The 27,728-nt window shown below is 35.9% G+C and overlaps 1 long non-coding RNA gene across 4 annotated transcripts in view; it reads right to left on the bottom strand.

The window, feature by feature from the left end:
• LOC145057167 (uncharacterized) overlaps positions 1 to 24,240 on the bottom strand; it is a 38,492-nt gene extending 14,252 nt beyond the window's left edge. The window contains exons 1-3 of one of the 4 annotated variants that reach the window (XR_013685985.1): positions 23,078 to 24,240; positions 9,050 to 22,999; positions 3,864 to 8,933 (exon numbers count right to left, since the gene is read on the bottom strand). This is a non-coding gene — a long non-coding RNA (uncharacterized LOC145057167). Of the gene's footprint in view, positions 1 to 3,863; positions 8,934 to 9,049 lie in introns of all 4 variants that reach the window. The other 3 variants (XR_013685986.1, XR_013685987.1, XR_013685988.1) reach the window with 3 other exon arrangements.
• Positions 24,241 to 27,728: the final 3,488 nt, after the last annotated feature.

Genomic DNA, 27,728 nt, shown 5'->3' with positions numbered 1-27,728 from the left:
AGATCCGCAATCCGTCATTGCAAAAGCTCGAATGAAGAGGATCATTATCCATGGACTGAGGCCGGAATATAGAAGCTTTGTTACTGCTGTACAAGGATGGCCCGCTCAACCATCACTTGTAGAGTTTGAGAATTTGCTGGCTAGCCAAGAAGCTATGGCTAAGCAAATGGGAGGCATCACGCTGAAGAGTGAAGAAGAAGCACTCTACACAAGTAAAAGTCGGAGGAATTTTAAGCCACCTCCTAAAGAAGGATACAAAAATGCTGACAAAGGGAAGAGTCAACCAGGAACCTCACAACCATGGAGATCTCAAAAGACCGACAATAAGAGTTCTCGGGGGAGGAGGTTCGAAGGCAACTGCAACAACTGTGGAAAGTGGGGCCACATGTCCAAGGATTGTTGGTCAAAGAAAAAGTCTGTGGAAAGCAATGTAGTAACTTCCAAAAAGGAAATAGAGGATGAATGGGATGCTGAGGCATTATGTGTCATAGAAGAAAATGAGTTGGCACTCATGACAATGATGGGAGAGCGTATCAACTATGAAAATGACTGGATCATTGATTCAGGATGCTCCAATCACATGACTGGCGATCAGAACAAACTACAAGACGTGAAGGAGTACAAAGGGAGTCGCATGGTACTTACAGCCAACAATGCACGACTTCCAATTGCTCAGATTGGAAAAACGACGATCATGCCTGGTAATAAATCTGACATGGTGTCACTACATAATGTGTATCACGTGCCAGGTATGAAGAAGAACTTGTTGTCAGTATCGCAACTAACATCGTCAGGCAACTACGTCTTGTTTGGCCCACAAGATGTGAAGGTCTATCGAGATCTTAAAATATCAGAAACGCCAACAATGGAAGGACGAAGAGTGGAGTCCGTTTATGTGCTCTCCGCAGAGTCTGCCTATGTAGATAAGACTCGTAAGAATGAGACAGCAGATCTATGGCATGCACGGCTGGGACATGCTGGTTATCACAAGTTGAAGGTAATAATGGAGAAATCCATGCTCAATGGCTTACCTCAACTTGAAGTTAAAACAGATGTTGTTTGTGCTGGATGTCAGTATGGTAAAGCTCATCAATTACCATACAAGGAGTCAAATTTTAGAGCAAAGAAGCCACTAGAGTTAATTCACTCAGATGTGTTCGGTCCAGTCAAGCAGACATCAGTTAGCGGGATGTGGTACATGGTGACGTTCATTGATGATTATTCGAGATATGTGTGGGTTTTCTTCATGAAAGAAAAATATGAAACATTCTCAAAGTTTCTAGAATTCAAGACAACGGTCGAAGGAGAAGTGAGAAAGAAGATTCGGTGTCTACGCTCAGACAATGGAGGAGAATACACCTCAGAAGAATTCAATCGCTATCTAAAAGAATGTGGTATACGTCATCAATTCACATGTGCCTAGTCATTTATGTAGCAAGTTTGACAAGAAAGCAGTCAGGTGTATATTTGTTGGATACGACAATCAAAGAAAAGGGTGGAGATGTTGTGATCCAACAAGTGGAAGATGCTACACTTCAAGAGATGTAGTGTTCGATGAAGCAACTTCATGGTGGTCCTCAGAGAAGAAAGTACTACCAGACTCGGAAAATATTGAAGAAGTTTTAAAACAAAAGATGGGGGAGCAAACTGCACATATTTGGTCAAGTGTTGAAACACCTGAAGATACGAGCGACACTGATGTCATTGAGCAAGAAGTAACTCAAACAAGTGATGCCGGTGAAAGGGAGCCGCCGCCTCCACAACTTCGAAGGACGGAAAGAATTCGAAAGCCTAATCCCAAGTATGCTAATGCAGCCATTTTAGAAGACGGTGTTAAAGAGTCGGAGACATATGAAGAAGCAGTTAAGAATAAAGCTTGGCAGAAGGCAATGGAAGAAGAAGTTACAGCCTTAAAGCAGAATCAAACGTGGGAACTGGTACCAAGACCAAGAGATATAAAACCGATTTCCTGCAAGTGGGTTTATAAATTAAAACGACGCACAGATGGATCAATTGAAAGATACAAGGCTCGTTTGGTGGCTCGAGGATTCTCACAACAATACGGACTGGACTATGATGAAACATTTAGTCCAGTGGCGAAGATAACTACTGTACGGGTGCTGCTAGCTCTTGCGGCTAGTAAAGACTGGAAATTATGACAGATGGATGTGAAGAATGCTTTCTGGCATGGAGAATTAGATCGGGAGATCTACATGAACCAACCAAAGGGATTTGAGGATGCAGTTAATCCCACTCATGTGTGCAAGCTGAGAAAAGCTCTTTACGGATTGAAGCAGGCACCAAGAGCCTGGTATGGTGAGATTGCTGAATTTCTTACCCGAAGTGGTTATTCAGTTGCACATGCAGACTCAAGCCTGTTCATCAAAGAAAAAGAAGGGAAGTTGGCAATTGTGTTGGTTTATGTGGATGACTTGATCATCACCGGGGATGACGAAAGAGAAATCCATCAAACAAGAGAAAATCTATCGGTACGATTCCAAATGAAAGAGCTGGGGGAGCTTAAACACTTCTTGGGGTTAGAAGTTGATCGTACAAAAGAAGGGTTGTTTCTCTGCCAACAAAAGTATACAAGAGATATACTTCAAAAGTTTGGCATGTTGGAGTGTAAGCCAATATCAACACCAATAGAGCCAAATGCCAAGATATGTGCTCATGAAGGAAAAGAGTTGGACGATGGAACGATGTATCGACAACTAGTAGGTAGTCTTATCTACCTAACTTTATCTCGGCCTGACATTGCTTATGCAGTTGGAGTTATGAGTCGATACATGCAAAGTCCGAAGAAACCTCATTTGGATGCTGCCCGACGGATCTTGAGATATGTCAAAGGTACGATTGACTATGGTCTCTTGTATAAAAGAGGAGAAGACTGCAAGTTGGTTGGATATTGTGATGCTGACTATGTAGGAGACCATGATACCCGAAGATCAACCACTGGGTATGTGTTCAAGCTTGGGTCGGGACCAATATCATGGTGTAGTAAAAGACAACCAACAGTATCATTGTCAACCACGGAAGCGGAGTACAAAGCAGCGGCCGTAGCAGCTCAAGAAAGTACATGGTTGGTACTCCTAATGGAGGACTTACATCAAAAAGTTGACTATGCAGTACCACTTCACTGTGACAACCAGTCTGCAATTCGGCTGGCAGAAAATCCAGTATTTCATGCTAGAACAAAGCATGTGGAAGTGCATTATCACTTTATCAGAGAGAAAGTCTTGATGGAAGAAATTGAGATGCGGCAGATCAAGACCGATAATCAAATAGCAGACTTGTTCACCAAAGGGCTGAGTACTGGAAAATGTGAAGGTTTTCGCTGTCAGCTTAACATGGTACGAAGAATGAGGGCTAGTGTTGAGGGGGAGTGTTAAAGATCATCACTAGCCCAATAAAACAAATATTATTTAGAAGACTTTAGCTTGTTCTAGAATGCTCTAGAAGATTATAGAACATTATGGAAGACTATGGAAGACTCTGGAATATACCGGAAGAGTCTAGAATACTCTAGAACGACATGGAAGACCCTGGAAGGATATGGATCATTCTAGAAGACACTGGAGCAACCTAGACCTCTCCAGAACATGGTAAAACGTTCTAGAAACATATGGAAGCATGTAGAGTATGTTAGATAGTTCTAGAGTTATCTAGTATGTAGTAAGTGTATGCTAGTATCTAGAACCTTCCTGAGAGGCCTATAAATAGGTATGGAGCTCATTTGCTCCAAACCATCCAAGAAAGCCTCAAAGAAAGCAAAGTGTGTAGTAGTCTCACAAAGTGTAAGTTCTCCTTAAGTGTCTTAATAAAAGTCTTGTTGTTTCCCATATAAAAGAGTCGTGTTCAACATGACTATGCTACGAAAATGTGCATTGAACTTCTTTTTATCTTTATCACAAGCTATTATGCAAAACTGATATAATTGTATTACTTTTATTACATATGCAACAAGAATTCACATAAAAGCCATGGATGGCAACAAACCATGAAGCACAAAGGCTGAACCCATGCTCAAGTATCCTTAGACCTATCACCAAGATAACAAGACAAAATTCTTATCACGATGAAAATATTGATACTACTAAGGTTGAAAATGAAAATGATGATAAGAATCAAAGAAAAACCAGTAGAATAATCAACTGCAAGTGTAAATCATCTGTTCCAATCCACATACAAGCTTTCTTACACCTATCAACAAGAGAGCAAGACAAAATAACTCCCATCATGATAGAACTAGGGAATACCAATAATTTTAAAAAGAATATGATCATCAGATGTCAAGAAAACCCATCAAAAGAAATGGCCCTCAAGATGCCTGGATCATGATATTTGGCACCCAACAAACCTACATAGACAAAGCACAACCCCTATTATTTGGCATCAATCTTAGACTCCATCAACAATCTCTGTGGTACGCATCAACAAAGAAAACAAGCAGATCTCTTCCCCCAATTACGAAAAATATATCAGCAGCCTATAGAAACCAGCAATGAGATATGGTGATGATCAAAATCCAGAAAACTCAGGAAGAAACCCATAGAAGATGTTGCTTTTCATTTACCAACAAACAGAATGAACTAATCCAGACAAAAGAAGAGAGAGAGGTAACCATCCCATGGCCAAAACATGATAAGCAGATGGCAGCATCCCAATAGCCAGCAAAATAACACCACACACACACAATAAATGATCTAATTGTCATACCAAAACCAAATTGAGAAGGCAGTAAAACAGCAACCAACAATCAATTAAATCTTACTCCACCCAACATGAATTGATCATCAAAATCCAGAATCTGATATAACGAGTTCTTTGGAAGATGTTATTATCGGATCTTAATTTCCAGCCCTTGAAAACATAGACAGGGCATTATGCCACACCAGGCTTTGCAATCAAAACTGTATTATTATCAAAGGAAGATGCTACCATAAGAAGTACCTGGAATCGTAGGCCAATAATATCTGCTTACAGTTTCTCCCCACCTACAGACCAATAACCCTATGGATGTGGCACAACGGAACCTTCATATCAAAAATCAAATTATCATCCAAGGTAGAGAATTGAAGAACCTGATATGTACCCATAATTCCTTGGCCAACAATCTTGTCATAACATAGCCCACCTACGATCAACCAAGAACCTGATGTATTTGCTTAGCTTTACTATCGAAATATTACCATAATCGAAGATTAGATCATACAAAAAGAACCTGAATAATATCTAATCTTTGATTTCTTGCAGATATGGACCCATAACCCTATTGATCTGCCACAGCAAGTAGATTTGCAGATAAAATTTTAATTATAACCAGCATCTCCTCATAGAAGATACTAGAAAAAGAACCTGAAACCGCTTAGAACTGCAGCATAAGAGAGGATGAACACCTGATCATAAAGATCTCACATAATAACTAGCTTTGATATCGAAATTATCGATCTAGGTTTGAGAGCGTAGATGGTAGAACGTTGTGAATGAAGATTTGCCATAACGACTTTATAATAATAACCATCGATCAAAGAAACAAATCCTCCCAATAAAAATATCAAAATATGGAATATACTTAAGGATTTGTGAAGAGCTTACAACCCGTTTCCAGCCATCAGGACAACATCGCAAAAGATTTGTGATCGAAATTGTATGTTGGAAGAGTGTATATATAATAGCATCTATGTCGGTTTGGTTAACGCGCCAAACACATAAGAAGTCAACTAGTTGAGTCGGTTTGGTATTTTTGTGGACAATTTTAATGGGCTGTGGACCAGATGCATGGATCAATCTTCATACGTGGCAATGATAATTCCTCAAGAACATATTTTGATTGTTGGTTATTATTTTAACTTAGCTAATGGAATATAATTGAAATTTTAAAGAAGCTTTTGGTTAATGGACTTTTTTTTGAGAGGGGGAGGGGAATTTAAATGTGTTAAACATATTTTTGATGATTTGAAATCCATTCTGTGTTTGGTTTGTAAATTTTAGAACTCTTTTTATCTGACTTTATCACAAAGTATAATGCGAATCTGGTACGGAAATTATATTTTTTAAACCAATTAAAATCAACACCTCAATAAGGATTCACACAACAGCCGTTGATAGCAGCAAATCAAGAAGCACAGTGGTCCAATCCCATTCGAGTTTCCTTAGACCTATCAGCAAGATAAGTATACAAAATTCTTGTGATCATGATGGAAAGATTAAAAGCTAGTATGGTTTTAACTTTTAAATGAAAGTGATTTATAAAAATCAAAGAAAAATTAAACCAGCAGTCAAGAAGATGCATGGACCATTTATTTGTATTTGGCACCCAACGGATCTACATAAACAAAATTACAATTGTCTTATTTCTGGAAAATAATATCGGACACCATAATTTTAGGAAGTAAGAAAAAAGAAAGACTATAGAACGGAAGGAAATACTAATCAACTGCAACGGTCAACAATCTACTATTCTTTCAGCAAGAACTGCAGTTAATTGGAAACAAAAAAGGTGCACCACGTCATTAAGCTGTCCAGATTATATAATTAAGGATGATTATGCTAAGAAGAACCCATTGATCCAATCATTAAAGCTCCTTTTATCTTTTACCTCAAACAATCACGCCAAGCTTGTATTTCTTTTTTTAATTCCATACGCAAACCATGCACAAGTTTCCTTAGACCTATCACTACAATAACATGACAAAAACTTCTTGTCGTGATGGAAAGACTGAAAACTAGCGACATTTAAATAGGAAATGACCATTAAAATAGAAGAAAAACGAGAGAGATCATCAAGATTCCTGGATTATAGAGTACTTGGAACCCCAAGAATCCTACACACACAAAATTATAATCCAGTTACTTTTGAAACATATAATCAAAGCATAGGAAGAAAAAAAAAGAGGAAGATTTTGGGACACAAAAAAAATACTAATCAACTGGCAGCTGTTGACCATTTGTTGCATAGAGATCCATACAATCATCAATCATTCCAAAACTAGTCCAGACAAAAGAATCTCATCATGAAAGGGTAGATAGAAAGCTGGCGAAGCTAAAAAGGAGAAAGATAATAAAATCAAAAATAAACCGGTAAAATGGGTATCAAGATGCCAGGACCACACTATTTGGCACTCAAAAAAACCTACATAGACAAAGGAAAACACTCTTATTTTAATAAAGGGTGTTAAAACAAAGAATTAAAACTTAAAAGAGATAATATGATACTGATCAAACTGCAAGGGTTAATCATTGTTTGTTTTCTGTGAAACCTACATACATGAACATGTCACATCACATATAAAACCAAAAAGATGCCTTTATTTTTTACTATACAAAAGCAATCTAACAGAAAGGATTCAAAGAAAAGCCACAGATGACAACAAACCAGGAACAATAAGGGTCCAATCCACGCACATCTTTCATTGGACCTATCCGCAAGATAACAAGACAAAGAATTCATGTCATGATGGGAATACTCAAACCCAGTAATGTATAAATTGAGAAGGATTGTAAGAATCAAAGGAAAATCAAAAGGGCCAGGATTATAGCTTTTGACAACCAGCAAACCTACATAGACAACAACAATCATCCTATTTCAGGAACATAGAATCATATCATAGACGGTTATTATAGGAACTAAGAAAAAGATATAAAGATTTTAGGACACGAAAAGAACTATTCAACTGCATGCAAATGCCAACCATGTGTTGTTGTTTTAGCAAAACCTGCATTCCTGCATGTAGAAATATATACAATCATCAAGCCTTCTAAACTAGACCATACAATGAAGCATATGCAACTAAGAAACAGATAAGTTTAATAAACCTCATCTTTTCACATAGTTTCACGTGAAACTGGCATGAGGCTTTTACCTTTTACCATAAAAAGATCACAGAAAGGATTTGCACAAAAAGTCAAAGGGAAAAAGGTCCAATCCAGACCTAAAAGCAAGAAAACAAGACAAAAAAGTTTTCAACACGACGCAAACTGATCCAAGATGTAAAGGTATAGACAAAAAAAAGCAATTATGCAACTAAAAAACCCCATAGGTGTAATAAACCTCCTCTTATCACACATTATCATGCAGACTTTTTACCATAAAAGAACATCACGGAAAAGCCACGAAAGAGGGGAAAAGATCCAATCCACGTACAAGATTTCTTGGACCTATCAGCAAGAGAAGAAGCCAAAATATTGACATCATGATGGAACTACAGAAGAACAATGTAAAAAAAGAAGATGATAACACGACATCAAGAAGAACCAGCAAAATAGCCATCAAGATGCCTGGACCATGGTACTTCGAACCCAAGAATCCTACAAAGACAAGACGTACTCTATTATTTCAGGAACCGAGTAATTAAGGATGTTGGTTGATAAAGGAACTACTAGCAAAGAATGGGAAGTTGGCAGATAGAATCAAAGAAAAACCAGAAAAATGGTCATCAAAATACCTGGACCATAGTATTTGGCATCCAAACAACCTATACAGACAAAGCTACAATCCTCTTAATTAGTTCTCAAAAGTAAATGAAGACACAAAGGGATTGACAGAAGAGACCTAGCTGGAAACAAACCAGGATGAACAAGGCCTATTCGCGTATGAGTTTTCTTAGACCTATCAGCAAGAGATAAAAACAAAAGATTCTTATTATGAACAAAGGATGGAATATCAATCATGTTATAGCTAGAAAAGAAAATGATCTTAAAATTATAGGAGAAAACCAGCAAAATGGTCATCAAGGACTGGACCATGGTTTTTGGCACACAAACCTACGTACACAAAACACAATTTTAGTATTTCTGGAACCGATTAAGGATGTCAGTCACTGTAAGAATCTTTGGCATACAAAAAGAACCTGGAATTGTCATCATGAACGCTTGGATAATAATATCTAATCTTTAATTTCTTGCAGATATGGATCAATAACCCTATTGATCTGCCACAGAAAGTAGATTCACAGATAAAAATTTATTTATAACCCGCATCTCCTCATAGAAGATACTAGAAAAAGAACCTTAAACCGCTTTTAGAACAGCATAAGAGAGGAAGAACCTGGAAGCACCTGATCATAAAGATCTGACATAACAACTAGCTTTGAGATGGAAATTATCGACCTGACAGATCTAAATTACAGAGCATAGATGGTACAAGTGGATGAACCTGCAAACCGTTGTGAATGAAGATTTGCCATAATGATTTTATAATCATAACCATCGATCAAAGAAGCAAATATCCCTCCAAATCAAAGTATCGAAATATAGAATATAATTAAAGATTCGTGAAGAGCATACGACCTGTTTCGGATAAAGATCAGCCACTGGGACATCACAGATAGATTTGATTTGTGATCGAAATTGTATGTTGTAAGAGTGTATATATAAGACTTTTTACCATAAAAGAAGATCACAGAAAAGCCATGAAAGAGGGACAAAGGTCCAATCCACGTACAAGATTTCTTGGACCTATCAGCAAGAGAAGAAGACAAAATATTGACATTATGATGGAACTATAGAAGAACATGTAAAAAAAGAAGATGATAATAAGACATCAAGAAGAACCAGCAAAATAGCCATCAAGGTGCCTGGACCATGGTATTTGAAACCCAACAAACCTACATAAATGAAGACATATTCTATTACTTCAGGAACCTAGTAATTAAGAATGTCGGTTGTTAAAGGAACTACTAACAAAGAATGGGAAGTTATTGGCTTGTAACTTTCACTTCACAAAAGACTTACTGTGGGTAGCCTCCTTACTGATTTTTTTTTTTTTACCAAAGCAAAAGATTACACAAAGGGATTGACAGAAGAGACCTTAGCTGGAAACAAACCAGGATGGACAAGGTATATTAGCATATGAGCTTTTTTAGACCTATCAGCAAGATAACAAGACAAAATTCTTGTCATGATGGAGGAATGAAAACTAGTAAGGACCAAAATGGAAAGGATCAAAAAGAAAATCAAAGAAAAACCAGCAGAAGGATCAAAGAAGATGCCTGCACCATTTTATATGCCACCGATCAAACCTACATAGACATAATTACAACCCTTTTATTTCTGGAACATAAAATCGAAAATGGCCATTTAGGAACTAAGAAAAAAGGAAGTCTTAGGATACAAAAAAACACTAATAATCAACTGCAAGTGTAAATCATCTGTTTCAATCCACATCCAAGCTTTTTTAGACCTATCAACAAGAAAGCAAGACAAAAAAACAAAAGAAAAAAACTCTCATCATGATGACAGAACTACAGAATACCAGTAATGTTAAAAAAAATATGACCATAAGATGTAAAGAAAACCCATCAAAAGAAATGGTCCTCAAGATGCCTGGATAATGATATTTGGCACCCAACAAACCTACATAAACAAAGCACAACCCTTTTATTTGGCATCAATCTTAAGACTCCATCAACAACAATCAGAATCTCTGTAGTACCTATCAACAAAGAACACAATCAGATCTCTTCCCCATATATCAGCAGCATACAGAAACCAGCAGTTTGAATCATGCAAGAACAACCAAAATTGAGGAAACCCCATAAAGAATGTTGCTTTTTATTTACCAACAAATGGAATGAACTAATCCAGACAAAAGAAAAAGAAGAGAGATATAACCATCCAATAGCCAAATCATGATGAGTAGATGGAAGCCTCCCAATAAGCAGCAAAAGAACACTACATACAGCATAAATGATCTAATTAACCTTCCCTTGATTGTGATATATACCAAAACCAAATTGAGAAGGCAGAATAACAGCAACCAACTATACTCCACCCCCACATTTACAGCTGAACTGATCATCAAAATCTTACGAGTTCCTTGGAAGATGTTATCAGATTCTAATATCTGGCACCTATAAACATAGCCATGCCATTAATTACGCCACATCAGGCTTTGCAAATTCAAGACTGTAATGTTATCAAAAGAAGATGCTACCAGTAGAAGAACCTGAAACCATAAGCCAATAATATCTGCTGACAGTTTCTCCCCACCAACGGATCTGCCACAACAGAGCCTTCATATCAAAATCAAATTATCATCCAATTCCAAGCTAGAAAATTCAAGAACCAGATCGATATGTTACCCATATCTCCTTGGCTAACAATCTTGTCATAACATAGCCCACCTAAGATCAACCACTAACCTGATGTATCTCCTTAGCTTTTCTATTGAAATATTACCATGATCAAAGACAAGAGCATACAAAAGGAACCTGAAACCACTTTGAGCAGCATACAAGAGGTAAGAAGAACCTGGAAACACCGATAAAGATTGGGCATATCTACTATCTCTCAAATCCAAATTACAGAACATAGATGGTACAAGGGAATGAACCTGGAAACCGTTGTGGATGAAGATTTGTCATAATGGCTTTATTATCATAACTATATCAATCCAACAAACATCCTCTAGATCAAAATACCAAAATATAGAATATAATTGAAGATCCGTGAAGAGCAAATGTCAATCATACATTGCTCCTTCCAAACAAAACCTATAGGACTTTCATCACAAAATAACACACATAAAACCGAGGGTAGCCGCTTCACTAAAAAGATTTACAAAAGCAAGATTACAAAAAAGGATTGACAGAAGAGACCTAGCTGGAAACAAACCAGGATGGACAAGGCCTATTCGTGTATGAGTTTTCTTAGATCTATCAACAAGAGAACAAGACAAAGGATTCTTGTTATCAACAAAGGATGGAATACCAATCATGTTATAGCTAGAAAAGAAAAAGATCTTAAAATTATAGGAAAAACCAGCAAAATGGTCATCAAGGGACTGGACCATGGTGTTTGGCACACAACAAACCTACATACACAAAACACAATTTTAGTATTTCTGGAACCTATAAATTAAGGATGTCAGTCATTGCAAGAACTAGAAAAGGATGAAAAGTTTTTTTTGGGACCACATGATGAGACTTATTGAACTGCAAATTACACCACGAATGATTGAGTTTTCTAAATTAAATCAGATAGTAAGACGACTGGCTATGCTACAAAAATGCCCAATGAACTCTTTTTTATATTTACCACGAACTGATATGCAAATCAGATATGATAGTATTATTTTTATTCCATATATACGCAACAAGGATTCACATAACAGCCATGGGTGACAACAAACCAGGAAGCACAAAGGCTGAACCCACGTTCAAGTTTCCTTGGACCTATCAGCAAAGATAACAAGACAAAATTCTTGTCATGATGGGAAGATGAAAACTAGTAAAGTTCAAAATGAAAATGATCACAAGAATCAAAGAAAAACCAGCAGAGTGATCAAAGAAGAAGCCTTGCACTATTGTATTTGGCACCCATCAAACCTACATAGACAGAACTACAATTGTCTTATATCTGGAACATAAAATCGAAGACAGCCATTTAGGAACTAAGAAGAAAAAGATCCTAGGACATGAAACAATACGCATGCACTGCAAGTGTAAATCATCTGTTCCAATCCACATACAAGCTTTCTTACATCTCATACCTATCAACAAGAGAGCAAGACCAAAAACAATTTCATCATGATAGAACTAGGGAATAACAATATTTACAAAAAGAATATGATCATAAGATGTAAAGAAAACCCAGCAAATTAAATGGTAATCAAGATGCCAGGATCATGATCTTTGGCACTCAACAAACCTATATAGACAAAGCACACAAAGCACAATCCTATTATTTGGCATCAATCTTAGACTCCATCAACAACAATCAGAATCTTTTTAGTACCTATCAACAAAGAACACAAGCAGATCTCTTCCCCATATATCTCAGCAGCCTACAGCAACCAGCAATTTGACATGGTCTTGTATATGATCATATGCAAGCACAACGAAAATTGAGGAAACCCCATAAAGGATGTTGCATTTCATTTACCAACAAGCAGAATGAACTAATCCAGACAAAAGGAGAGAGAGAGAGAGAGAGAGAGAGAGAGAGAGAGAGAGAGAGAGAGATAACCATCCTACAGTCAAAACATGATGAGCAGAACGCAGCCTCCCAATAACACCAGTAAAATGACGCTACACACACAATAAATGATCTAATTAACCACTCTTGATTGTGATACCAGAACCAAATTGAGAAGGCAGAAAAACAGCAACCAACTATCAATTAAATCTTGCTCCACCCCACATGAGTTGATCATCAAAACCTAGAATCTGATATAACGAGTTCTTTGGAAGATGTTATTATCGGATCTTAATTTCCGGCCCCTAAAAACATAATAGACAAGGCATTATGCCACACCAAGCTTTGCGATCAAAACTGTATCATTATCAAAGGAAGATGCTACCAGATGAAGAACCTGGAATCATAGGCCAATAATATCCTTGGCTAACAATCTTGTCATAACATAGCCCACCTACGATCAACCAATAACCTGATCATGTATCTGCTTAGCTTTACTATCAAAATATTACCATGATCGAAGATAAGATCATACAAAAAGAACCTGGAACTGTCATCTTAATTTTTTGCTGATATGTGATGGAAAATTTTATGGTGGAAGAGTGTATATATAATAGCATCTATGTCGGTCTGGTTAACGTGTTTTACACGCCAAGCACAGAAGTCAACTAGTTGAGGTGGTTTGTTATTTTAGTGGGCTGTGGACCAGATGTATATTGGATCAATGGAATCTTGATACGTGGCAATGATAATTCCACAAAAACATATTTTGATTGTCGGTTATAATTTTAATCTAATAGAATATATAGAAAAGAGAAGGGGGGGGGGGGGGGGGGGGGGGGGGGTATTTAAATGTGTTAAAATTATTTTTGATGATTTGAAATTTATTGTGTGTTTGGTTTGTAAATTTTAAAACTCATAACTTTATCACAAAGTATCATGCAATCTAGTATAGAAATTAGGATTGTAAATGAACGTGGAAAGTTGGTTTATTTAATAAATGGACAAACATGAACAGAAATTTTTATTTGTTTAGTTAAACGAATGAACATGAACAATGGTCCCATTCGTTTGAACATATGTTCATGTTCGTTCATATAAGTTCATTTTATGTTCATATTTTTTTAGTTGTGTTTGATTACATTACTATATTATATGTTCATATATATGTTTGTTTATATTTGTTCATTTACGATCATTCGTTTATGTTCATTTATCATGTTCACGAACATAAACGAACGCACATGAAACGAACATGAACAAGAAAACTCATTCGTTTATCAGTTTGTGCTCGTTCGTTTGTTCGGCTAACTTAACAGAAGGAAATACTTTTTTTAAACCAAAAACAAGACCTCAATGAGGATTCACACAACAGCCATTGATAGCAGCAAACCAGGAAGCACAATGGTCCAATCCCATTCGAGTTTCCTTAGACCTATTAGCATGATAAGAATACAAAATTCTTGTCATGATGGAAAGATTAAAAGATAGCAAGCTTTAAAATGAAAATGATTATAATAATCAAAGAAAAATTAAACCAGCAGCCAAGAAGATGCATGGACCATTGTATTTGGAACCCAACAGATCTACATTAACAAAACTACAATTGTCTTATTTCTGGAAAATAATACTGGACACCATAATTTTAGGAAGTAAGAAAAAAAAAAAAAAAGACTAGAACAGAAGAAAAATACTAATCAAGAAGTCTGGCAACCAGCATACCTACATAGACAACACACAATCTCACTATTATATATATTGAACCTAAATAGGAACTCCAAGCAATCGATGAAAAGCTTTAGGAGATGCCATGACATTAATTGCACTGCAAAATAAGGTCAACAATCTACTATTCTTTCAGCAAGAACTGCAGTTAATTAGAAACAAAAAGGGTGCACCATGTGTCATGAAGCTGTTCAGATTATACAATAAATGGTGATTATGCTAAGAAAAACCCGTTAAAGCTCCTCTTATCTTTTACCTCAAACAATCAAGCCACGCTTGTATTTTTTTTAACTCCATAAGCAAACCCGCAACAAAGAAAGGCATGAGTGGCAACCGGCAATGCACAAGGAAGGACAACAATCCAATTAATCCACCAACAAGTTTCCTTAAACCTATCACTATAAGCACAATAACATGACAAAAACTTCTTGTCATGATGGAAAGACTGAAAACTAGTGACATTTAAATAGAAAATGACCATTATAATAGAAGAAAAACAGAGAAAAAATCAGGATGCCTGGATTATAGAGGATTTGTAACCCCAACAACCCTACATACACAAAACTATAAATCAGTTACTTATTGAATATAAAATCAAAGCATAGGAAGAAAAAAAAGAAAGGAAGATTTTGGGACACGAAAAAATAAATTAATCAGCTTGCAGCTGTTGATCATTTGTTGCTCTTTCCTCCAATCCTGGATGTAGAGATCCATACAATCATCAAGCATTCCAAAACTAGTCCAGACATAAGAATCTCACTCATCATGAAAGGCAAGATAGAAAACTGGTGAAGCTAAAAAGGAGAAAGATAAAAAAAATCAAAGATAAACCGGTAAAATGTTTATCAAGATGCCAGGACCACACTATTTGGCACCCAACAAACCTACATAGACAAAAGAAAATACTCTTTATTTGTTTTGGATAAGGACTTTAAAATAAAGAATTAAGACTAAAATAAGATAATATGATACTGATCGAACGGCAAGGGTTAATCATTGGAAGTTCTTTCCATGAAACCTACATATAGGAACATGCTACATCACGTATAAAACCAATAAGATGCGTTTGTTTTTTACTGGATAAAATATGGATCTAACAGAAAGGAATTACAGAAAAGCCAAAGATGACAACAAACCAGGAACCAGGTATGACAACAGTCCAATCCGCACACATCTTTCCTTGGACCTATCAGCAAGCTAACAAGACAAAGAATTCTTGTCATGATGGGAATACTCTAACTCAGTAATGTATAAAATGAGAGCAACTGTGAGAATCAAAGAAAAATCAGAAGGAGGCATCAAGGTGCCTGGATTATAGCTTTGACAACCAGCAAACCTACATAGATAAAAATCCTCCTATTTATGGAACATAAAACTATACTGTTGTTATAGGAATTAAGAAAAAGAGATGAAGATTTTAGGACATGGAAATATCGACTGTAAATGCCAACCATGTGTTGTTTCAGAAAAACCTGCATGTAGAAATATGTACAATCATTAAGCCTTACAAACTAGATCAGACGATGAAGCAATTACGAAACTAAAGACCCATAGGTTTGAATTTGATAAACCTCTTCTTATCACAGTTTCATGTGGAAATGGTATATGAGGTTTCTACTTTTTACCATATAAAAGATCACAGAAAGGATTCACGGAAAATCCATAAAGGAAGGGCAAAGGCCCAATCCACGTACAAGCTTTCTTGGACCTATCAGCAAGAGAAATAGACAAAATATTCACATCATGATGGAACTACAGAATACCAATAATGCAAAAACAAAAAATGCTAATAAGACATCAAGAAAAACCAGCAAAATGGCCATGAAGATGCCTGGACCATGGTATTTGGAACCCAAGAAACCTACATAGACAAGACATACTCTATTATTTCAGGAACCGAGTAATTAAGGATGTTGGTTGATAAAGGAACTACTAGCAAAGAATGGGAAGTTGGCAGATAGAATCAAAGAAAAACCAGAGAAGAATGGTCATCAAAATGTCTGAACCATAGTATTTGGCACCCAAACAACCTACACAGACAAAGCTACAATCCTCTTAGTTCTCACACGTAAATGAAGACGTACGTTCGTTATGAGAAAGAAAAAAAAATAAAAATAAAAAGATTTTAGGACAAGGCAAAATACTAATGGAACTGCAAATGTCAACCAAGTATTGCTTCTTTCAACAAAACCTACAAGTAAAAACATATACAATCATTAATTAAGCCTTCCAAAGTAGACTGGCCAATGAGGTGATTATACACCAATGATACCCCACTGCTTTAATCTTACAGGCCGGACTTTCATCACAAAGTAACAAATAAAACTGAAACAGGGCTTGTTCATTTCACAAATGCTTTACCAGGGGTAGCCTCTTTACTATTTTTTTTTTTTTACAAAAGCAAGACTATGCCAAGGGATTGACAGAAGAGACCTAGCTGGAAACAAACCAGGATGGACAAAGGCCTATTCGCGTATGAGCTTTCTTATTAGACCTATCAGCAAGAGAACAAGACAAACAATTCTTATTATGAACAAAGAATGGAATACCAATCACGTTATAGCTAGAAAAAAAAACGATCTTAAAAATTATAGGAGAAAACCAGAAAAATGGTCATCAAGGATTGGACCATGGTGTTTGGCACACAACATACCTACATACACAAAACACAGTTTTAGTATTTCTGGAACCTATAAAGGATATCACTCATTGTAAGAACTAGAAAAGGTTGAAAAAGTTTTTAGGGGACCACATGAGACATACTAAACTGCAAGGTTCATCCATGAGTTGTTCTTTCTGCAAATTACATCGCAAATGATTGAGCTTTCCAAACTAAATCAGACAGTAAGATGACTGACTATGCTACAAAAATGTGCATTGAACTTCTTTTTATCTTTATCACTAACTATTATGCAAATCTGATATGATAGTATTATTTTTATTCCGTTCGCAACAAGGATTCACAAAAAAAGCCATGGGTGACAATAAACCAGGAAGCACAAAGGCTGAACCGACGTTCAAGTTTCCTTAGACCTATCAGCAAGATAACAAGACAAAATTCTTGTCATGATGAAAAGATGGATACTACGAAGGTTGAAAATGAAAATGATGATAAGAATCAAAGAAAAACCAGTAGAATGATCAAAGAAGATGCTTGCACCGTTTAATATGCCACCGATCAAACCTACATAGACAGAACTACAACCCTCTTATTTCTGGAACATAAAATTGAAGATTGCCATTTAGGAACTAAGAAAAAAGATAGATCATAGGACATGAAGAAATACTAATCAGCTGCAAGTGTAAATCATCTGTTCCAACCCACATACAAGCTTTCTTAGACCTAACAACAAGAGAGCAAGACAAAATAATAACTCCCATCATGATAGAACTACGGAATACTAGTAATTTAAAAAAGAATATGATCATAAGATGTGAAGAGAACCCAGCCAAGTAAATGGTTAATCATTGGTTGTTCTTTCTGTGAAACCTACATACATGAACATGTCATATCACATATAAAACCAAAAAGATGCCTTTCTTTTTTACTATACAAAAGCAATCTAACAGAAAGGATTCAAAGAAAAGCCACAGATGACAACAAACCGGGAACAATAAGGGTCCAATCCACGCACATCATTCCTTGGACCTATCCGCAAGATAACAAGACAAAGAATTCATGTCATGATGGGAATACTCAAACCCAGAAATGTATAAAATGAGAAGGATTGTAAGAATCAAAGGAAAATCAAAAGGGCCAGGATTAATATAGCTTTTGACAACCAGCAAACCTACATAGACAACAATAATCCTCCTATTTTTAGGACATAAAATTATAGACGGTCAATATAGGAGCTAAGAGAAAGATACGAAGATTTTGGGACACAAAAAAATACTAATCAGCTGCAAATGCCAACCATGTGTTGTTTATTGTTTGAGCAAAACCTGCATGTAGAAATAGGTCAAATCATCAAGCCTTCCAAACTAGATCAGACGATGACGCAATTATGCAACTAAGAAACCCATAGATTTAATAAACCTCATCTTTTCACAAAGTATCATCTGAAATTTGTACGAGGCTTTTGCTTTTTACAATTAAAAGATCACAGAAAGGATTCATGGAAAAGCCACCAAGGAAGGACAAAGGCCCAATCCACGTACAAGCTTTCTTGAACCTATCAGCAAGAGAAAAAGACAAAATACTCACATCATGATGGAACTACAGAATACCAATAATGCAAAAACAAAAAATGCTAATAAGACATCAAGAAAAAACCAGAAAAATAGCCATCAAGATGCCTGGACCATGGCATTTTGGAACCCAACAAACCTACACAGACAAGATATATTCTATTATTTCAGGAACCAAGTAATTAAGGATGTTGGTTGATAAAGGAACTACTAGGAAAGAATGGGAAGTTGGCAGATAGGATCAAAGAAAAACCAGAGAAGAATGGTCATCAAAATGCCTGAACCATAGTATTTGGCACCAAAACAACCTACACAGACAAAGCTACAATCCTCTTAGTTCTCAGACATAAATGAAGACTCTTTTTATGAGAATGAAAAAAAAAAATTAGGACAAGACAAAATACTAATCGAACTGCAAATGTCAACCATGTATTGCTCCTTTCAACAAAACCTACAAATAGAACCATGTACAATCATTGAGCCTTACAAACTAGACTGGACAATGAGGCGATTATACACCAATGAAACCCCATTGCTCTAATCTACACGACTTTCATCACAGGGCTTGTAATTTTTACTTCACAAGTGCTTTACCAAGGCTAGCCTCTTTACTAAAAAGATTGACAAAATTAGCAAGATTACAAAAAGGGATTGACAGAAGAGACCTAGTAGCTGGAAACAAACCAGGATGGACAAGGCCTATTTGCATATGAGCTTTCTTATTAGACCTATCAGAAAGAGAACAAGACAAACAATTCTTATTATCAACAAAGGATGGAATACCAATAATGTTATAGCTAGAAAAGAAAACGATGTTAAAAATTATAGGAAAAAACCAGCAAAATGGTCATCAAGGGACTGGACCATGGTGTTAGGCACACAACAAACCTACATACACAAAACACAATTTTAGTATTTCTGGAACCTATAAATTAAGGATGTCAGTCATTGAAAGAACTAGAAAAGGATGAAAAGTTTTTAGGGGACCACATGATGAGACTTATTGAACTGCAAGCTTCATCCATGAGTTGTTCTTTCTGCAAATTACACCATGAATGATTGAGCTTTCCAAATTAAATCAGACAGTAAGACGACTGACTATGCTACAAAAATGCACAAACTTTTTTTTAATCTTTACCACAAACTGATATGCGAATCAGATATGATAGTATTATTTTTATTCCATATATGCGCAACAAGGATTCACATAACAGCTAGCCATGGGTGACAACAAACCAGGAAGCGCAAAGGCTGAACCCACCTTCAAGTTTCCTTGGACCTATCAGCAGAGATAACAAGACAAAATTCTTGTCATGATGGAAAGATGAATTCTACTAAGGTTCAAAATGAAAATGATCATAGGAAACAAAGAAAAACCAGCAGAATGATCAAATAAGAAGATGCCTGCACCATTGTATTTGGCACCAATCAAACCTACATAAACACAACTACAACCCTATTATTTCAGGAACATAAAACCGAAGATTGCCATTTAGGAACCAAGAAGGACATGAAAAAGTACTAATCAACTTCAAGTGTAAATCATCTCTTCCAATCCACATACATGCTTTCTTAGACCTATCAACAAGACAGCAAGACGAAAAAAACTCTCATCATGATGACAGAACTACAGAATACCAGTAATGTTAAAAAAATATATGACCATAAGATGTAGAGAAAACCCATCAAAATAAATGGTCATCAAGACAATACGCCTGGATCATGATATTTGGCACCCAACTCAACAAACCTACATAGACAAAGCAGAATCCTATTATTTGGCATCAATCTTAAGACTCCATCAACAACAATCAGAATCTCTGTGGTACGCATCAACAAAGAAAACAAGCAGATCTCTTCCCCCAATTACGAAAAATATATCAGCAGCCTATAGAAACCAGCAATGAGATATGGTGATGATCAAAATCCAGAAAACTCAGGAAGAAACCCATAGAAGATGTTGCTTTTCATTTACCAACAAATAGAATGAACTAATCCAGACAAAAGAAGAGAGAGAGAGAGAGAGAGAGAGAGATATATATAACCATCCTATAGTCAAAACATGATGAGCAGAAAGCAGCCTCCCAATAACCAGCAAAATGACACTACACACACAATAAATGATCTAATTAACCTTCTCTTGATTGTGATATATACCAAAACCAAATTGAGAAGGCAGAAAAACAGAAACCAACTATCAATTAAATCTTACTCCACCCCACATTTACAACTGAACTGATCATCAAAATCAAGAATCTGATATTATGAGTTCTTTCTTTGGAAGATGTTATCAGATCCGAATTTCCGGCCTCTAAAAAACATAGCCATGCCATTAATTATGCCACACCAGGCTTTGCAATCAAAGCTGTATTATTGTCAAAAGAAGATGCTACCAGTAGAAGAACCTGAAACCATAAGCCAATAATATCTCTGCTGACAGTTTCCCCCCACCTACAGACCAATAACTCTAAAGATGTGCCACAACAAAGCCTTCATATCAAAATCAAATTATCATCCAATTCCAAGCTAGAAAATTGAAGAACCTGATCAACCAATCTTTTGTCATAATATACCCACCTAAGATCAACCAATAACCTGATCACGTATCTGCTTAGCTTTGCTATTCAAATATTACCATGATCGAATATATGGGCATACAAAAAGAACCTGGATTTGTCGCTTGGATAATAATATCTAATCATAATTTCTTGCAGATATGGACCAATAACCCTATCAATCAAGTAGATTCGCAGTCAAAATTTTAATTATAACCTGCATCTCTTCAGATAATAATACCCAATCATAACTTATCCGGCCTATGGACATACCCAAAAATAGAAGATACTAGAAAAAGAACCTGAAACCTCTTATACCAACATACGAGTGATATGAAGAACCTTGAAACGCCTGATAGGAATCCAGCATATCTACTATCTCTCAAATCTAAATTAGAGAACATAGATGATACAAGGGAATGAACCTGGAAACCGTTGTAGATGAAGATTTGCCATAATGGCTTTATAATCATAACTATATCGATGCAACAAACATCCTCTAGATCAAAATACCAAAATACTGAATATAATTGAAGATTCGTGAAGAGCAAATGCTAACCATGTATCGCTCCTTTCAACAAAACCTACAGGACCTTCATCACAAAATAACACATAAATATGAAACAGGGTTTGTAATTTTCACTAAACAAATGTTTTACCAAGGGTAGCCTCTTTGCTACAAAATTTACAAAAGCAAGATTACACAAAAGGATCGACAGAATAGACCTAGCTGGAAACAAACCAGGATGAACAAGGCTTATATGTGTATGTATGAGCTTTCTCAGACCTATCAGCAAGAGAACAAGACAAAAGATTCTTATTATCAACAAAGGATGGAACACCAATCGTGTTATAGCTAGAAAAGAAAATGATCTTAAAAATTGTAGGAAAACAAGAAAAATTATCACAAGGGACTCTCGACCATGGTGTTTGACGCACAACAGACCTACATACACAAAACACAATTTTAGTATTTCTGGAACCTATAAATTAAGGATGTCAGTCATTGCAAGAACTAGAAAAGGATGAAAAGTTTTATGGGACCACATGAGACTTATCGAACTGAAAAGGTCATCAATTCATGTGTTGTTCTTTCTGCAAATTACACAACGTAGTCAATCCATGTTTAAGTTTCCTTGGACCTATCAGCAAGATAACAAGACAAAACTCTTGTCATGTTGGAAAGATGAAAACTAGTAAGCTTCAAAATGAAAATGATGAGAAGAATCAAAGAAAAACCAGCAGAAAGATCAAAGAAGATGCCTGCACCATTGTATTTGGCACCCATCAAAACCTACATCGACAGAACTACAATCCTCTTATTTCTGGAACATAAAATCGAAGACGACCATTTAGGAACTAAGGGAAAAAAAAGATCATAGAACATGAAAAAATACTAATCAACTGAAAGTGTAAATCATCTGTTCCAATCCATATCCAAGCTTTCTTAGACCTATCAACAAGAGAGCAACACAAAATAACTCCCATCATGATAGAACTAGGGAATACCAATAACTTTAAAAAGAATATGATCATAAAATTTGAAGAAAACCCAGCTAGATAGATGGTCATCAAGATGCCTAGATCATGATTTTTGGCACCAAACAAACCTACATTGACAAAGCAGAATCCTATTATTTGGCATCAATCTTAGACTCCATCAACAACAATCAGAATCTTTTTAGTACCTATCGACAAAGAGCAAAAGCAGATCTCTTCCCCATATTATCAGGCAGCTTACAGACGAAAATTGAGAAAATTCCATAAAGGATGTTGCTTTTCATTTACCAACAAACCTTATGAACTAATTCAATAGTCAAATCATGATGAGCAGATGGCAGCTTCCCAATAACCAGCAAAATAACACTACACACACAATAAATAAAGGATCTAATTAACCTTTCTTGATTGTGATATTTACCAAAACCAAATTGAGAAGGCAGAATAACAGCAACCAACTATCAATTAAATCTTACTCCACCCAACATGAATTGATCATCAAAATCTAGAATCTGATATAACGACTTCTTTAAAAGATGTTGTTATCGGATCTTAATTTCCAGCCCCTAAAAACTTTATTGTTATCAAAAGATGATGCTACCAGTAGAAGAACCTGAAACCATAAGCCAATAATAACATCTGTTGACAGTTTCTCCCCACCTACAGACCAAAAACCCTATGGATCTGGCAAAACAGAGCCTTAATTCAGATTCAGATCAGAATCAAATTATCATCCAAGGTAGAAAATTGAAGAAGGCTAACAATATTTGTCATAACTTATCCCACCTATCAACCAATAACCTCATGTATCTTCCATCACCATGATCGAAGAATTGTCGTCGTCAACAGCTTGGATGATAATATCTAATCTTTAATTTCTTGCAGATCTGGACCAATAACCCTATCGATCTGCCACAGCAAGTAGATTTGCAGATAAAATTTTATTTATAACCAGCATCTCCTCATTGAAGATGCTATGAAAAAGAACCTGAACCCACTTAGAACAGCATAAGAGAGGAAGAACCTGGACAACTTTTGATAAAGATCTGATCTTTGAGATCGAAACTATTGACCGATCAAATCTAAATTAGAGAGCGTATATGAACCTGCAAACCGTTGTGGATTAAGATTTGCCATGACGACTTTATAATCATAACCATCGATCAAAGAAACAAATCCTCCAAATCAAAATATCAAAATAAAGAATATAACTAAAGATTCGTGAAGAGCTTACGACCCTTTTCAGATAAAGATCAGCCATCGGGAAATCACAAATAGATTTGATTTGTGATCGAAATTGTATGTTGGGAGAGTGTATATATAATAGCATCTATGTCGGTTTGGTTTACGCGTTTACGCGCCAAACACGGAACAAGTCAACTACTTGAGGCGGTTTGGTATTTTTTTTATGGACCATTTTAGTGGGCTGTGGACCAGATGTATAGTGGATCAATGGAATCTTGATACGTGGCAATGATAATTCCACAAAAACATATTTTAATCGTTGTATGTCGTTTATCGTGAAATTATTATTTTAATTTAATAGAATATAATAGAAGTTTAAAGTAGTTTTTGGGTTACTGGATTTTGTGTGCGTATGTTAAGGTATCCGATGGAAGAGATAAATCAAACACAAAACTATTGTTTTAAGCACATTATAATTATAATTATTATTATCAGTTAAAAATATAATTATTATGAGATATGGTTTTTTTATATGTAACTAGGAAAAGGTTTGTGCATTACACTGGTTTTTTTTTTAGGAAAAACAAAAAATAAAAGTTAAAAAAATATAAAAAAAAATAAATAAATAAAGGATAGAAGAATATGATACACAAAAATTAGAAAGAATAAAGAAAATTGATTGATTTTAACAACTTTTTAGAAAACATGTGACAATCTTAAAAATTTCGGGTTGATAATAGAAGAAAAAAAATATCAAAATATAATAATGTTGAAAAAGGGGAGACAAAAGTGAAAATGGATTATAACTACGGATGTAATTGTAAAGTTTGGAATGTCTAATAGCACGAATGTAATTGTAAATTCTTCTCTTTTAGAGTGTTCCATATCTCCTTGGCTGTTTTACAACTACGGATGTAATTGTAAACCACAGGAGGTAAAGCACCTCTTAGTTCCCTCATGCACCTCTTTTCATTATTCTTCAACCGTTTTTCTTGATCAGCAACTTCAGTAGATGTAGTAGATGAACCAATTGGTTGAACATTAACACGAGCTTGCACTATTCCATTGATACAATTCCAAAGTTCTTCATCAATTCCATTTAAGTAATCTTCCATTCTATCAGCCCACTGATCATAGTATTCTGGAATTAACATCGGAATTTTGGTTGAAGAACCAAGCAAGTGAGAGAAGGAAGTCATTGTATTCATGTTGAAGTTCGCCATTGATGAACACAGAAATTTTTAGAAAGCTTGAAAAACTTGATGAAATAGAGAATTTGATCAATTGAATTGATCACAAATCACTAATCGATTACTCGACTTAACAATTCAAAGACATAATCAATTCAAATCTGAAGATCAAATGTGATTTTCAAAACCAAAATGCACGGAAAATTTTGAGTAAAGTTGCAACTCAAAAAGCAAACGATTCTAACACGAAAATCAGATCGAAGCAGTTTGAATCCTGCTCTGATACCAATTGATGAGAATTGTTATCAAGATTTTAGAAAGCAAAGTTTGATTTTAGTAATTGAAGATTTAGAACACGAAGAGTAAGTATTAATCAGCTCTCATATTGATAAAGACTGATTACAACATAAGCAGAAAAGAGATATTTGTTACGAAAAGTCTCCTTCTACTTCTAACCTCAATCCCTATTTATAGGGAACATGAGTGTACAAAAAATATACTAAGTCTAGACATTTAACTTCGCATAAAGATGACTTAGTAAAATAACATAAAATGCGAAACTATACAATACACTATATTCGACTTTTACAATTTTACATATACATTGGAACTTCGATCCCACTCGTCGAGTCTTTCAAGAACTCGTTGAGTTCCCCTTCATACATAATTGGTACATTTTGCTCATGACTCGCCGAGTTCATCCTTGAACTTGTCGAGTCCTGCTTTATGCAAGTTGGAACATTTAGTCCTGGACTCGCCGAGTTCTTCTTCATACAGTCGGGTCATGGATGAAGTTGTAGAGTTCATCCATGAACTCGTCGAGTTCTCTGATCTTCAAGTCCATATTCACGTCCATATTGTTGAGTCCTTTTCTAGACTCAACCAGATTGCTCAGAAATAGAAAAGGTTGGGGAACCTTGACCCAACTCTCCGAGTCCCCCAAAGTCCAAGTCTATCTAGTCGATTTCAGTCGGGCTTAATGCATCCAGAACATAGATCTGACCTCATAGGATCGATATAGCACATAAAGTCACGACTTTACGTCCATGCATGGGTCTTCAAGCTCAAAAGACCCAAAAATCAAGTCTACAAGGTGCATGGGACTCCCATGGTCATAAAGTTGGCACCTTTATGCCATGGGAACCCTCAAAGGTTCAAGATCTGAAGTATAACCTCATAGATACACACAATCCCGAACATGGCTTCACTAAGACTTAGAAAATGTAAAAAAATAGCCCTAAATAGAGATCTAAGAAATGAATAGTCAAGGTATCAGCTTTATACCTCAAATAAGCTGGAAATGAAGCAAAATTCTTGGATCCACTTGACTCCTCTAGCATCCCCAAGCTTCTTCTTCCTTCCCAAGCTTCAAAATCACAAAAAAAATGGCACAACAAACTCAAGAATACTCAACAATCGATTAGGGTTTTGTGAAGAGGGTATGAGGGTGATAGAGGCTAGAGTGAAGACCCTATAAGTTGTTTAAATAAGGTGTAAACCCTAAAATTTAGGGTTTCATCCGGACAGATCTACTCGTCGAGTCGGGGCTTCTGACTCGGAGAGTAGAATCTTCCACCCGCGTCCAAAATTTGCATCTACTCGATGAGTTGGGGCCTCCAACTTGTCGAGTCCCGGTGTAAAAATGCAAAACTTATATTAAAAATACATACCAGGAACCAGGCGTTACACATGTACTCACCTCAATCACACATAGGTTAGCTAGTGTTCTTCTAGTTCCTTTCCATATAGCAATCCTCTTCAAACACTACCTACACCATATATGGACATAACTCAATAAAATGACCAAAATACCCCTCAAAGGTTCAAATATTAAATTTTATTCCTTCATACTATTCCCCAGAATATGAATGTAGGCGAAACCCATGTGTAAATCCGAGTCTGTATGCAAAAGTTATGAAGAAAACAAGAAAATCTTTGAATCCGGGATTTACGCGAGCCGTGTAAATTACAACATGCATTTTATACGGTCCGTGTTTTCATTTCTGGACATACCCAAAACTCGATTTTTCTCAAAATAACATTATACTTGCATAGTTCTTGAAGGCCCCTTTCCAAATCACTTTGTACCATTTGTATAGGTTCTCACACATGTTTAGGAGGAGTTTTATCATCTTAAAGCACACCACTTTACCCATTAAGTGTTCATTGAAACCTTAAGATCATGATGATCCTCAAGCGTTTAAAAGAAGGGTAAACTAGTCCATTTTTCACTTGAACATTCCAAAGCTCACAAGGCTTGTTCCCAACTTATTGAACATTCAAATAAATGTTGTCAAGCACATAAAACATTCATTAATCTCATTGCAAGTACATAAAATAACCATGGAATCCTCAATTCTATTATATGTTTCCCAAATCGCCCTTTAGGCTAAAACAATCACTAGAACCACTTATTGCTCAAGAGATCCTTCATGTTTATGTTTTAATATCATTTCTAGAGTGT

The sequence above is a fragment of the Lactuca serriola genome, chromosome 6 (assembly GCF_051521515.1).
Source record: "Lactuca serriola cultivar US96UC23 chromosome 6, Lser_US96UC23_V15, whole genome shotgun sequence".
NCBI classification, from domain to species: domain Eukaryota; kingdom Viridiplantae; phylum Streptophyta; class Magnoliopsida; order Asterales; family Asteraceae; genus Lactuca; species Lactuca serriola.
The sequence above is the reverse complement of the archived record's forward strand: the minus strand, read 5'-3'. Positions and strand labels throughout refer to the sequence as shown.